The 16,208-nt window shown below is 33.2% G+C and overlaps 1 pseudogene; it reads left to right on the top strand.

Annotated features, from left to right (window-relative positions):
- Window positions 1-16,208, top strand: part of LOC149553404 (floricaula/leafy-like protein) — a 91,852-nt pseudogene that overhangs the window by 16,303 nt on the left and 59,341 nt on the right.

The following is a 16,208-nucleotide window of genomic DNA, read 5'->3' as shown; positions in this document are numbered from 1 at the left end:
ACTAGGTAGTCTGCAAGTTGGAAAACTATTGTTTATTGCATCAGATCTAGGTTGAATGGTCTCTTAATCCATTCCTTGGTTAATTTGATAATATGCCTCACCCTATGATTGATATTTGTGTTTTCTTATCCATGAATCTTTGCATTCATGATAGATTGATCATATATCTTATCACAATCATATAAGGGATCTAAGACCTCTTCAGTATCTTGCTGCACAATCTTTAATGGGACCTTCATTTTTAAGGCACTATCTGCCAAATAGAGAGTCATCCTACAATAATTTCCTATTTAGATCTTGTAATCATCTACTGCATTCATCCAATGATCCTCTATGGAATCTTCACGTTTGAACTATTTTCCTGCCAAGTGCTAAACTTTGCCAATGTTGTCAAAACATGGAGGAGGGGAGTTATAGTCCTCCAAGGGATAGCGATCCCATTCTAACTCAAAAGTCACGATATCCTACTTTTTTTTAACACCAAATGGAACCATAGTGATGGGCCATACCTAGGTCTTGTTATGCTTCTTCTTAACTCTGTCATATGTAGATGAGAGTTATCATGCAACCTCTAGTAATATGAGTCTTTCACACAGATAGCTAGGGAGCTTCTTTGGATTTATAGTTGTACCCACTACCCTTAAATAGGTGAATATCTTGAATTGGATGTAATAGGCACATATCTCTTTAATATTTGTTGCTGCCTCTTCTGACATCCTTTTTGCATAGTCTCCCTCAATGAACCAGATGACTACAAAAATGAAAGCATCATTCACTATTCTGTATTTATTGTTGTGATCTAAAAGCTTTTTCCTCACCAACTCAGGGTATACCACATAAGGCCATGCGTTACATCTTGCAAGTTGCCCCTTTTAAAAAACCCTGGGTAATCTATGGCTCTTGTTGCTAATAGATACACCAAATAAGATGTCATATAGGACCTTAGGTCATTTTTTACCACAACTAGTTATTCCTCTAAACTCTCACTAAGAATTGAGGCCCAGTCAATTTGCATCTTCACCATTTGGATGGTTTCAATGGATTGTATCATCCATATGTTTAAGTGCTTACTACTGGTAATCCCATGATTCTACTCAGAAGAACTATAGAATATTCAAAATCATCTTTCATAAAACATCCTTTTATATCTACCTTCCATTCTTTTCACCCAAGAGGAGTCTTGTCAATGAGATACGAGGATTGAATGATTTCTATAGCTTTTGGTTCATGCTCTCTATACCACCTTTTTTCTTGATGGTATGCCAACCTAATGTACTGATCTACCCTCAGAATATGGAAAAAATTCTCTATATTCTTAGGCCTTAGATCTAGAATGATCTCTCCAATTATTCTTTTTACCACTCTTTCCTCTAAAAAATAATACTCTACCAATGTCATAGCCAACTCAAAAGATTGTATTGAAACTAGGTGTGAGGCTAAATTTACTAACCCTAATATTATAAGTATAGACACCATAGGGGGCCTCTCATTTGGTTTGTTTCATAGGAACAAGAATGCATTTCAGTCAATATGGCCTAGCTCAGTGTCTTAGATCTTCAAATGAGCATTCTAGAAGCATGACTTCAATGGAACACCTTGAAATTTGAAGACCACTAGTTTTGGAGCCATCTTTATAATGAGGGAGGATGAGGAGGAAGTCATTCTATCTACCCAAAATATATATTAGTCTAGAAGTTTGAATTTTTTTTTAAACAAACCCTAGTTACTGAAAAAATGACCCAGAAACCCTAAATCCTGAAAACTGCTCACAAAACACCTAAAAAATCTATTTTATACCTCTAGAAGACAAATTTGGGTGCACATTATGCACCTTAATGGTGTGTTAGGTGCACCTCTCCATTTGGAAAACCTTCAAAACTAAGAATGTGCACATAGTGCACTTTGAGGGGTGCACTATAGCGCACCCTTATAATGAAAGAGTAGACCAAGTGTGAAATAAAAGAGTGATCATTTTCCTTGAAAAGTGTGCATGTACACACCTTTCACATGGTGACGTTAGATTAGTTTTTTTAGTTTTATTAAGTGTTTTGGGGAAAAAGGTGCACACCTTGTGCATCTTAGATAGGTGTGCAAGGTGCACACCTTCTAACATAGTATTTGTGTGTGTGAAAGTTCAAAGAAGATTAGCGCACCTCACAAAGTGTGGAGGTGCAATCACTTGAATGAAGGAAAAGAAAGTGAATGGAGAGGAGTGGGCATCTCAAGCTTTTATAGGCCTAGGATAGAGAACACCATTTGGGGGTGCTTACCTGCACCTATGTGCATGTGTGCACTTCCAAAGGGAAGTGCTTCACACTAGGGGACTTAGTGCACTAGTGCACCTTGAGGGGTGTGCTATTTGTGCTAGGTGTGCTAGTGCACCCCTTCACATACAAAGTTCATTTTTAAACTTAAAACTCCAATTTTTGGTAAATGGGTTTTCAAGCAGAGAGCCAAACTAGGCATAGCTACCAGGTAGAACCTTAAAAAATACTCAGACCCATGACTATAGATTTGAAAAGCTAAAAAAATATACTAGGAGGTCCCCATTTCTAGTAGAAATGGGGCATGTGTTGTGAAACCACAACAAATAGCCCTGACAAAAGGAAAGAAATGATAAAGGCATTTCTTCATCAGCAAACATTCCTCTAATATGTGTCAAATATCTACTAAATTTTGAATACTCCAAGTGTATTTTGAGTCACTTCATAGTCGAAACTTTAGAATCTTGAATCTCTAAGTTCACTATATGTTTAGTGTATCCATTTTCTTTGACATCTCAGAATTCAATCTATCAAAAAATTCCAATAATTTGGAAACAATCTTCCACCCCACTAGTCAATTCATTGGGAATCCTCATGAAAGTTGTTTATCAATCACTTATCTGACTAGATGAGAGAAAAAGTCCTCAGGGCTCTTAATGAGTTTTCATTTTTCATTTTGAAGTCCTAGGTAATCTAATGAATATTTTCTTCATATAGCTTACATGTCACCATTTGATTCTTTGATGAAGCAATTATTTTGATACTAGATAGCTTATTTGGAATGTGTATCCCTATAGTCAAATTACCTTTCTCAAACTTTGTAGAATCTTTCATTCTTAACACTATTTTTTCTTTTTTATTTTCTTTATGTACCCTAGCCATGCTTAGACTGTGTGGCCAAGACATTGGTGTCATTTCTCAAATTCAATCTTTAGTTATCATCCCTTGCATTCCTCTTTTTAAGAACTTTATGGAAACTCTCACACCAAACAATGATCTTAGAAAATCCTTTGAGAATACCCTTTTGTCAGAACTGGTAGGGTTTGGACTATCCCTTGTTGCCATGGACCTTGGTTCGAAAACACCTAAGACAATCAATCTTTAAATTTTTTAAGTGTTGAAATTTTTTTGATTTATAATTCTGAATTCAAGACTGAAAGTCCTCTATTACTGCACATAACATTTGTTCCTCAGTTGGTATAAGACACAATATCATTAAAATGTCTTGACAAAGAAATACCTCTTCCCAAAAGTTGAAACCAAAAATGGTTTAAATGAGATACATCAAGATAAAATCTTGAGTACACCTAACTCTCAGACTAATGCAACTTTGAAAGTAACCACACAACTTAAAGAAAACTCACAACTAAAAGTAAACACACTTGCAAAAATAAATACACTTGCACAAATAAATACATTTGTAGAAAGGAGGATTTTTTTATTTTTATTTTTTGTACTTTTAGGCCTCAAAGTAATGTTTCAAGAACTGCCCATTGACTGGCAACAGAATCAATTCCCCTTGTAAGGAACTCATCCTAAAAGAATTTTCTCCTAGAATTTTTGCGATCTAAAAAGGACCAATCCAAAAGCATTGGAACTTAGTATGGCTGCCCAAATTTATTTTGCCTTGTTCCACAAGAGAAAAAGGTTAGACATTCTAAAAGATTTTATCATGGCCCGCTTGTCGAACCACCTCTTAACAACAACCTAACGTTTCACCATATGCTTCAATGCAACTACCAGTTTCTCATCCATCTCCAAGAGATTCATTAGTATAATTTCAACCTTGTAGCATCTTCAGTGTACCCACTCATGAATTTTAAAGAAATAATCTTGAGGTTAAGTGGGAATACTGGCTCTTGTCTATAGATGAGAAAATACAAAGATTTTCCCAAAACATTCTTGACCTTGACTCAGTCTTATCCATATCACATATTTGAGTTTAGTATGCCAATCTTTAGGATTTTCCTTCAACAAATGTTCTATTTCTATGATCAATTTCTTATTTATAGATTTGGCCACACCATTTCCTTGTGGATAATAATTTGAAGAAAACTTGATTATAACCTAATTTTCAAGTGCCCATTGAGTAAGGAATATTGATGTAAAATTTGATCCATTATTGCACACTAGAAAGAATGGCATCCCAAATCTAGTAACATTGTGTTATTGTATGAAGTCTATAACCACCTTTGTCGTGCAAATTTTGAAAGTATCATCTTCTATCTAGCGTGTACAATAATTGGTAGCTATGAGAACAAAAGTGTATTCAGTTGATGATGGTGGGTTTACTGGACCAATGAATTCTAGCCCCCACTTTACAAAGGGGCATACATCGAACACTGGCTTTAATGACATTGCAGGATGTCTTTCTCTGTTAGCACCAGTCTAACAAATGTGGCAAGTACACACATGTTCAAATGTATCTTCAAAGATCATAGGCTAGAAATAGCCTAATCTTAAAATCATATGGGTTGTAGACTCTACTAAACCCTGCCATGTACCATACTTATCATGAAATTGTTCCAAAAATTCTTTTACTTCTTCATGTCCTAGGCACTTTAGGTAAATCCCTTCATAGCTCCTTTTGTATAATTTCCTCTTATGTAGCATGTAGGATTTACACTTCATTTTGAGTACCTTATGCTATGAAATATTCATCCAATCAGGATACTGATTTTGTAGACGATAGTAAACATTATCCTGGTACCAAACATCTGTTATTATACCTTGCTCAATATTAATTTGAGACACTATAATCTTTTTTTGCTCTTCCATCTCTGTTTCCCCATCAAATTTGAATTTCTTCTCATCCTTAATTTGGTTATCAGCTATCATTCTTGATAATCCTTTCCCTCTTACCAACTTTATGGGTTGAATCTCCAAATCAAATTCTTGAAGGATTGCCATCCATTTTCCTCACCTTTCACCCAATTCATTTTGCATTAGTAATGTCTTAACCATAGAATTAGGCACAATCACATATACTTTACTCCTTAGTATATAATGGAAAAATTTCTTTACCACTTTGATTAAAGAAAAATACTATTTATTGAGGTTAGAATAATTTAACTCAAAAATTTTCAAAGGGCAACTCATAAAAGCAATGGATCTTTTATCTTCTTTATCCTTCTTTTGTGTAAGAATCTTGATGCATGAATGTTCTGAAGCAAAAGATTATATTTTGAAAGGCAGTCCATAATATAGACTCACCAGTATTGGAGCCATGGAATGGCCACTTTGATATCCTCAAATAATTTCTTAAACTCTAGAACCCATTCTATTTTTGCTCCCTTTTTGAGTAAATCATTAAGGGGGCAAACCATCTCTACAAATCCTCTTATAAAGTGTTGCACAAAATTTATATTCCCAAGAATGACTTAAAGGTCCATTTGGTTCCTAGAAGATGATAGGAATTAGCTTTTTCAAAATCCATATTTGAATTTTTTTGTGTTTGTTTCAAAATTGGCAAAATGGAATTAGAATACTAGACTTCCAATTTTGCCTCAAAACTAGGTTTTCCAACTTTCTACTAGCAAGTAGGAATTGAAAATCAAAACCTAGTTATCTTTTTTATGGAGTGTAAAAACAATAGATTCGACTACTTTTTGAAATCCCATTTATAGAACCTTCAATAAGTGTTATGCTTTATAAACCATTCGTTAGAAAGCTCCTTAAGCTTATCAATTGATAAGTAAGAGATATTTTCCATGCCAAGTCAAGTTTTGATATTTATATTAGGATTCAACTATGTTTTTCTTTGAATCAAACTCATTGACCCATTTTTCTTGAGTCAAACTCCTTTTCATTTCCACATGTTAATGTATTTAATGTAATAGTTGTTTTTCTTATTAACCTACATACAAACCTTTTCCTTTCCACCTTGATCTCTTAGATGTGGGAGGTCACCCATTAACCATAGTAGATGTGATGACCTTAAGATAGCGAGCGGGGACATGGATTAGAGATTAGCCACTCATTGCTTAGCTGATTAAATAGAGATCCAAAGAGTTTCCTTAATCCCATGAATTTTTTTTTTAGAGGGTTCTTTGAATTATCTTCCAATCTACATTTCATATTCTTTTTCTCCTTTCTACCACTTTTTCAAATTTTATGTGGTGGATAATCTATTTGAATTTATAGGGAGAGTTGGTGTCTATAGTACAATGCTCATGTACTTCAAAAGTATATAAAGATGTGATCTTTTATTTAAAAATTTGTAAGGAGTGGATGGGTTCTTGGTCTATTAGTGAAGTTGAAGTTGAATGGTTTTAAATGTACCACCCTTAAACATCACACACTGAGAAAGAAATTAAGTTTAGAAAAAGTAAGTCAACTTTGACTATTTAATACTTTTTGGTCTAGGAATCAAGCTTTAGCGTATGGTATTTAAGCCATCGAATTTTGATAAGCCCATCATAATCAAATCATGTTGAGTGAATGACTCCAACACTATAAAGAATGGGGCAGGGATCATGCCTCAAAAAGATTTTAGTGAAATGGATACAAATCAATCCTTAGCTAAACCAAAAATATTATGTGAATCTTAATTTTTTTAATACATGTAAGGTCATGTAATGCAATCCAAGTTGAGCGATTTAATCTGCAATTTGTAAAATTTTGCAGCTAATGCTACTCAAATGTAGCTATAAAGAGATCCCATACTTGCAAGAAAAATACAGTAAATAGAGATCTATTGAATAAAATCTATATTCATTCATTGATACTTATTACAAGAAGCACGAAGCATGGTTTATATAAATCCAACCACCGTATGCAAGATTAATGCACATTAAAACAATGCTTTGAACAAATGGTTAAGACCAAATAAATAGTGAAATCACCATGCATATCACTATTGAAATCATAGTTGCAATATCTGCTGAAATCGCCAAAAATGATGGGGAGAAAAAGAAGGTATATCAAGTTAGAATTAATTAACACTAATATCTCCCTTCATTCTAATTAAGGAGAATGAAGCTAATGAAGAAAGAAAGAAAGAGGGAAAACCCAATAGGAATAAAATCCCCCCTCAAAATCTATAAGAGAAAATCTTCTGTGACATGAAAAAGTTGTGGACACTTGTAGAATCATAATTGTCAAGGTGTTCAATGAAGAACCTCCACTAAAACCAAGATAAAGATTACGATCAATCTGCATGAGTGCCCCCAATGACACTACTCAAACAATGAGCATATGACAAACAGAGGAAAAATATTTGTCAATCAAATCAAAGATACATTAGACAATAATTTGCATAGCTCCCACAAACAAAGTATAGATGGAAAACAAATGCAAAACATCTATCACTTAAGGATGTAACTGACATAAGATTTTGTATGAGTAACCCTAATGACACTACTCAACCATGCAAGGATAAATTGTTGATTTAAAATATAGCTTCCAATCATTTATAAATCTAATCAAGTATGGAAGAAAATGAAGCATTCGCACCAAGAGGCATGACAAATCCACAAAAACAATGTGTCTCTAGAGAGAAAAGAAAGGCAAGATCCATGCAAAGAGAGTACGATCTTGACCTATTTTTGAAGTAGAATCGGGTCCAAGCTCTAATGTTGTGATATTTCGATCTTCTTGTGAGTCTAAGAAGAATTGGTGGCTTCTATTATAAATAATTGAATGACATGAGAAAGATAAATGCTGAAAACTCCATTATTGAAAGCTCTAATATTTTATTTTTGTAATAATTTTTTTTTTCTCTTTTTCCTAACGGCCTAAACTATGATATCATGTAAAATTTTGCAGCTAATGCTACACAAATCTAGCTATAAAGAGAAACCATACTTGTAGGGGAAAAAATAGAGCACATAAAGATCTATTGAATAAAATCATAATCCATTCATTATTACTTATTAAAAGAAGCATGAAGCATGCTTTATATAGATCCAACCACTTCATGCAAGATTCATGCGCGGTAAAACACCTCTTTGAACAAATGATTAAGACCAAATAACTACTAAATAACTACCAAAATCACCACTCATATCATCACTAAAATCACAGTTGCAATCATTACCTTTACTCACATTGAAATTTGTACATCATTGGATAGCTTCAATCCCAAAACTGCACATTTGAACGTCAGCCCAAAAACAGAAATCTCATGTGGAGGACATGGGGAGGTTCAATATAAAGTTAATGATCAGGATTCTACTTTATGTTCTTGCATCATATATTATAATATACATGTTGTTGATTATATAATATCACAAGCCCTTTAAAGGTAAGGACCATCTTCAGCGTAGGAGTGATCTGTGAATGGTGGCTGGAAAAATGAATAAGTTGGGCATGAAAATGCACTCGCTATCTGCATGTCTTGATCACACTAAATCAAACATCACCAAGGATAATGTTTTATCTATTTAGGAATCTACTCTGCTGAAAATGTGAGATGGTTCTGGATTAGTTTTAAGTTCCAATGGTGACATGTCAAAGCCAACAAAAACATAAATGAAAGAGAAACAAAGGAGTTCTTGGTCCACATGCAAAGCTGCTTCTTTTGCTGAATGATCAACTTTTCTTAAAGAGTGGTCCACATGCGTGCATTTCCCTTTATAAATGTCCTGGCATTTGTAAATCAAGTTATAGATGATCAAATTGAATCCATAGGTACAAACACTCTAGATTGAGGGCAAGCACCATAAGTAAATTGTTGAGATGAAGACAACTATCCATTTGAGTGACAAGAGGTAAGTCTCGATAGTTCTTAAATTATTATAAAGTATAAGATGCTCTATCCATATAGAAGAAATTTATCTCTAGATTTCTTTAAGTTTCAAGTGCACAATGCAATATGCCCATTTTAAATAAGATTTAATATTAAATAATAAGTAAACAATAAAGTTTTAAATAATAATATTAGAAATATTTAATAAATAGAAAATAATATATTATTATTATTATCATCATCATTTTTTTTATCGGTAAAAGTTCAAAGTCAATATTTTATTTATTTTAATAAAATTTGCTATGTTCTTCCATTCAAACGGACATCGGTAGGAAAGAATAGAGTCATGAAAAACCTTCATTCTTTCTTAAGGATTTTCTTCCCTTAAATGCAAATAGTAATCTAAGGGCTTACCGTATTTACAAACATTTGACAAGGATCCCACATTACAACATTTGTATCTTAATTTGTCCCATTCTTTCATTTATCTTGTCTCTTTCCATATGATTATGAGTTTCCATTTTCAAAGCCTTTATGCTTTAAAATGTCGACCTTCTAGCAAATACCTTTTGTCCAAGATCCTTGTTAGATCCATAAAATGAGCTAGTTTAAGTTATGAAGATTTTAAGCTTTAGGAAACAAAATTATAGCATAATATTTTGAGTTAACATTAATCTTATTAAGTAAGTTTTATGTTTGAATTTCATGAAATCTTTCAAATAACAATCTTAAATGTACTGATATGTTTCTGGATTCGATTGTGTTAAGATTTTTACCATCAATGTTTTGAGTCACACTACGTGATCCATCATCAGGATGAAGAGCAAGAGATGCAAAAAGAGATTTTTTTTGCATCTCTTGCTCTTCATCCTGATGATGGATCACATAGTGCGATTCGAAACGTTGATGGTAAAAATCTTAACACAATTGAATCTAGAAACATATCAGTACAATATAATGGATTGTAGAAATTTGTTCTCTTTAATCTTAAATGTGTTCCTAGTTGGATGAGTTATTCATCTTATATTTTTAGATTCTTGCCTTTTGATATTTAGACTACACATATATATTCCCTTAAGTTATTACAAATTCTTAGCTAGGTATGTGTAGGATCATGGAGGGCTAAAAACTAGCAATGTGGGAAAAAAATAGTCCAAAATGTCCAAAAGAGATTTGAAATTTGCTATGAATTTTTTCCCCCAATCCTAATACCAAAGAAAAAAAAAACCTACCAGAGCATATGGGTACCCAGAACCTACACATAGATTTTTAAAAAAATATGAACACACATTTTGTCATTTTCTCTCACCATTAACAAACTCTGCTATCACATATTTACTTCTAAATCGGGTATACAAAATATCTTTTCCATTTTGTCACTCCACATTGCATCCAAAGACAAGTAACTTTAATTTTTATTTTATTTTTAATGATTTAGTTTTTTTTTTTTTAAATTAGGTTTTTGTAATGAAAATGGAAGCTTTTTAGTTTCATTATTAAATTCTTCATTCAAATTGTAATTATATGTTCATTTGCATTATAGACAGGCATGACAGACCCTAACCAACCTCCAAACAATCCCCCACCCAATGATGATCCTCAAAACAATCCAAAACCACCACTACCCCCTCCAAGCTTTCCCCGAATTCAAGACCTAATTAAAGAAAATATAAATCAATTAAGGGTTGTGCAACAAACATATAACACTATCCCTATTTTATTTCCCATGCTAGCCACCCTTGATTCTATTTTGGCTAATATTGAGGCCCTTATCGAGCAGCATGATGTAGCTCTTCATTGCCTTGGTGAGATGCACAACTAGTTTGATAGTGGTTTGGATTATGATAGGGTTGCGACAATTAATATTAGTAAAAAATAATTAATCAACCTATTTATCGACCCCAAAACTGGTATAAAAGTTGACCGTAAAAAAACAAAATAGTCAATCAAATGGTGCATTAATGAGGCCATTAGAAATCATTTTTGGGATCACTAGTGGATTGTTTTTGAAAAAATACCACACAAAAATTTGGAGGTTCTCATATATTTCTTGAGAAAATTATATGCTGAACTTGTCAAAGGGCATAAATTTAATTATTGGAGCATGAAGTTGAATATGCATGTAAGAGGTGGAGCTCTGTAGGATAGACCCAAGGTAAAGTGGAAGAAAGACACCAAATTTGTCCCCCCCTGATATCCCTACCCCTCCTCCAGTCCAACATCCTGATGTCATTGCTAAAGCTAGTGTGACATCTATTAGAGCCAATCATCATTTGAGTAGTGCACTAGTCACCCAAACTAGGTCATTGTTGCTTCTTTGTGTTGATGATTTTGGCACTAGTACATTTGATAGTTCCTCACATGTTTGTGTGTCACATACTTGCATTATGTGGAAGAGTTTTTTTTTGGGTCCCATTACTGATTCTCAATTTTAGTTTAAGGTTGGGGATGATGACACAATAGACATGGATGCAGAGATAGCCATAGCTTCTATAAGAGATGAGGAGGGGTGGGTAGAGACATGGACTCCTATTAGGGTATGTCTATAAATTTGATTTGTCATAGCATCATTAATTTATAATCAAAATTTATATTAAAAAAATTTATAAATTCATACTTATGTACATTATGTGATTCAATTATGTCTAGCTAATGATAAAGGAGGAGATGAGAGGTTTGGATGTTGTCACACTTTCGGCCATTTCATTTGGCCTTGAGACATCTATGGTATGTATTACTTGATTACTCATTAATTTCTTGTTTGATATTATATTTTACATGATTTCTCATCTTCTTTTTCTGTTGTAAGTTTCACCTATTAGTTGGGGATGTGTGAGAGGGTTGTGCCACCGATCATTGACAAGGGCAAGGTAATTATATGTTTTGAAGTCATTAAATGCATATATAGATAGATATGTACTTTTTAATTATTTATACTAATGAAATATTATTTCATTATTTATTTTATAAGGGGTGGCTTTTGATGCTACACATACCTAGATTCACCATCACAGACCCTCGAGTATTTCCATTCATATCAAGAGCCCTATAGTATGTGTTGGATACAATTGATTAATTGTGTGTTTTCTTTGATGTTACAAAAATGTCATAATCATTATCAGTCAGTATATGTCGAGCTCACTCAGGTAGTGAAGATAGTTCTCAGTGTCTACTAAGCATTCCTGTGTTTGCCTAGTTTAGAAGGTAGTGTCTACTGAGTTCACTTGGGCATCAAAAGAAAAGTTGTAGAAAGCGAGTGTTAATTGAGCTCACTCAAGCATTGAAGAAAATTTGGATGGAACCAGTGCTAACTGAGCTCACTCAATTGCCAAAGGATTTTTGTAAGTTTACAGTGTTAACCAAGCTTCTGTTGGTTAAGAAAGGAAATTGTTTTAGAGTTAGTTCCTACCGAGTAGGGTCAGGTAATTAAGGATTTTCTTATTTTTTTTTATTAATATTAATTGACTTATCTCTTGATTCCAACCGACTAAGGTGATGAATATTGATTATTGTAAGTTGTATTTGAGCTGACTTGACAAAGTGGAAGGTATAAATATAAGATCAAGTTGTGATTTCAAGTGTGTAGAAAAGTGCAAAAGAATATGAAAATTATGATGATGTGATTGAAGATCTATTGATGAGTAGAGGAAGCAAATTTGAAGGATAAATAGAATATCCTTGTGGTGCAACAAAGCCATATTTGATTAGGAAGGATCAAGTACAAGCTAGAACAGATATCTAAAATTCGAAAATTAGTTGCAGTCAAATCAGGTCATCTCATTGTTACTCTCTAACCATTGTAGTAGTGATCTAAATCTCCTAATAGAGTTGACTTAATAGCTATTTTCAAATCCTCTAACAAGGTAGCAATTCCATTGAATTGTTCTCAAGACCTCTAACTAGACCATTCCTAACAGGGTGATCAAATTTTTTAATAGTGTCACACCTAAAAGTGTGTTTTGTAACCTTTAACAGGGTTGGCTCCTAATAGGGCTCACTTCAGAAGGGTCAAAATCAATAACTAGTTGCTATTGGTGGTTTTTTCCAAATTGGGTTTCCATGTTAAATCTTGGTGTCAAATGTGTTCATGCTATTTTGTTTATGTGTTTGCAACTAAGTTAAAGTAATGGTAATCATAGATAACATCTAATGGTTTATATGTTAATCTTTTACCAAGCTAGTCTAGTTATTACTAAGTCACAACATTTTGTGTGTTTACCGAGCTTCATCAGTACTCAGTTATCTATTTGTATTTTGTACTGACATCTGAGGGATCTGGGATTTATTTTTATAGTAACTGATTCACCCCTCCCCTCTTAGTTACTCTTATATTTCTTATAGTGTGTATATTCATCGTTTATTTTTTACTTATCTTAATGTTATTATATTATAAATAAATGGTTGTCATCATTGTAAAAACTATATTTTAACTACTGTAGGAAACACCTGATGTAATGGAGGGAGATCAATAGGGATTTGTATATTTTCTCAATTAGTTGTCATTTTTTGATTACAGATCACCTGAGGTAAATTATAATTTGAATTATTGATTTTTTTATCATTAATAACATTATAGTTTAAGTATTAGATCAATCTGACAACCATACAAACATGTTTAGGTTGGACTTAGTGAGGTGTGTACTTTGCCAAGGACATATGTGAGGACTCCTGAGTGGCAAAGGAAGGCATGGAGAGAGGTAAATGAAGTTGCCTTCATTATTGATCAATATGAATTTGAATAATTTTTTTATTTTTTATGTATAAATCATTTAATTAACTAGTCTAACTTGGACTTTGTCTTTTTTATTCATATAGGAGCATGAGTGTTTAGAAAGTGTATCAAAGAGGCTTCATTTTGATGATCCTCCCATAGCCTAAGATATAACAATTTTTTAGGGATGCCTTAGGGCACATTTTCATATGGCATATGCCATATTTTATATATAAACTTTGATTTCATAGACATATTTTGATGGCATGTGCCATATTTTTTATATGGATGTATATTTTGACATACATTTGCATCAAAGTTATATATGATTATATATTCTGATATATTATATTATTGTGAATTGATGCACATGTGTATTTTTATAGTGTAAGGAATCTTTTTATTTTAAAATGTTCATTAAAATATTGTTAATTGAATTCTCGTTAATTGGAATCTTGTATATGGTTTATGAAATCTTATTCATTGTAGTCTTGGTTATTAGAATATTCTTCATGTTTTATGAAATCAATAACACACTAATAGAAAAGAATTGAACTCCTCCAAAGATTTAAGCATCCCCAAACCAAAATCCTGAAGGATTTGATCAATACAAATCCACAAAGTCCAAAGAAAACCTGCATGTAAAAACCTATCATAGAAGAAAAAGACGAGTGGAGGTAAGGGTTTTTCTCTAAAAATATGAAAATTGTATTCTTAGAAATGAAAAAGATGCAAGATAAGTACAAATATCTATCCTTAGAGAAGGAGATTGAAACTTGAAAAGGGTAACCTAAAAGGTAAATACTATTTAATAATTACTAATTAATTATTAAATGAGAATGAAAAAGTGCATAAAGTGAAATCTTAAGAAGATAGTAAAGCATATTTGATAAATGAAATTAAATTAACACTTTACTCTAACACCTCCGCTTAAGATGAGAAACAATGCAGCTACAAACAATGCAGAAAGAGCAAGGAAACTACAATGCAATGGGAAAAGATAAATTGGGTCTTAGTAACAAGGCCTAATGAGGTATCCAATCATAGCCAAATCTCTATAAAATAGAGAAATAGAGAAAACCTAGTGGGAAAAACTCTACTCCAAAAAGAGATAGCATGAAAAAGAAGGAAGGACTCATCATTGAGACTCCCCAAGGACAACTTCTTTCACCCCAAGCATATAACATAGTTCAAGATACTATGGGGATGAAAAAGGTTTAGTTAAGATGTCTGCAACTTGTTCAGCAGTAGGAATGTACTCCAAGCTCAAAGCATAATCCTAAATTATGTAGTTGATGAAGTGCATGTGAAGCTCGATGTGCTTGGTTTCCTAATGCTCAATTGAGTTGCATGAAATGTGTATAGCACTCTGATTGTCACACCAGAGAAAGGTGGGACTATTAGGAGAAAATCTAAACTCTATCATCAACTATCAAAGCCAAAAAACCTCCTAACTAGCCAATACAACTGCCTTGTATTCTTCCTTTGTAGATGATAATGCATGATCATGTTGCTTCTTGCAAGACCATGTGATAGGACTAGAACCAAGACAAAAGAAAAAACTAGAAGAAGACTTGCGATCATCAATATCACTAGCCCAATCTAAATTTGTGAAACCAAAAATGTGAGGATTCATTAATTTGTAGTGAATGCCATAACATGTTGTACCTCTAAGATACCTCAAGATACATTTGGAAGCTTGCCAATGACTCTCATGAGGATAATGGGACAATGGAGAGACAAGTCCAATTGCAAAGGAATTATTAGGACGTGTGTGTGTCAGCTACAAAAAACTACCCACAAGTTGTCTGTATAATGTGAAATCAATTATAAGAGTAGAGAAAGTGGTAGATAAAACAACACCTAACTAAAAAGGTGTCGAAGAAGGCTTGCAATCAAGCATGCTGAATCTATGAGGTATATCAAGAGCATACTTTTTTGGAGTATACCTATCCCATCCGAAGACTGAAAAACTTGTAGGACAAAAAAATAGTGTAGAAGTTCAAGATCTATCACCTCAAATTGCTCTCTAAATGCTTATTGAACACCCTATATCATGGAGATTGAGCTTCCTATGATGATGAGGGCATCAACATAAAGCACAAGTATCAATAAGTCAGCCCCATGACATTGAATGTAAACTATGGGATTTAAATGACATTGAGTGAATGTTGAAGCAAGCAAGAATGAATCCATCTTCTCATACCAAGTCCTAGGGGCCTATTTGAGACCATATAAAAACCTCCAAATCTAGCATAGCAATAAAGAGTCCTACACAAACCCATGAGGCTACTCCATTTAGATCTCCTAATGAAGGCCTTCATGAAAAAAAAAAACTCTTCATGTCTACCTGAAAAACTACCCATCCCTATGAAGCTACAAGATAGAGTACAAGGTGAATAGAATTCATCTTAGAAATAGGAGAAAAGGTCTCACAGTAATAAATACCCTCAACCTATGAAAAATCATTTAAAATAAGACATTCCTTGTACCTATCAATAGAACCATTTGCAACATACTTGGTACAGTATACCCATTAGCACCG

Source organism: Cupressus sempervirens, chromosome 6 (genome assembly GCF_028749045.1).
Source record: "Cupressus sempervirens isolate cs-2001-9-10 chromosome 6, ASM2874904v1, whole genome shotgun sequence".
NCBI lineage: Eukaryota > Viridiplantae > Streptophyta > Pinopsida > Cupressales > Cupressaceae > Cupressus > Cupressus sempervirens.
The sequence above is the reverse complement of the archived record's forward strand: the minus strand, read 5'-3'. Positions and strand labels throughout refer to the sequence as shown.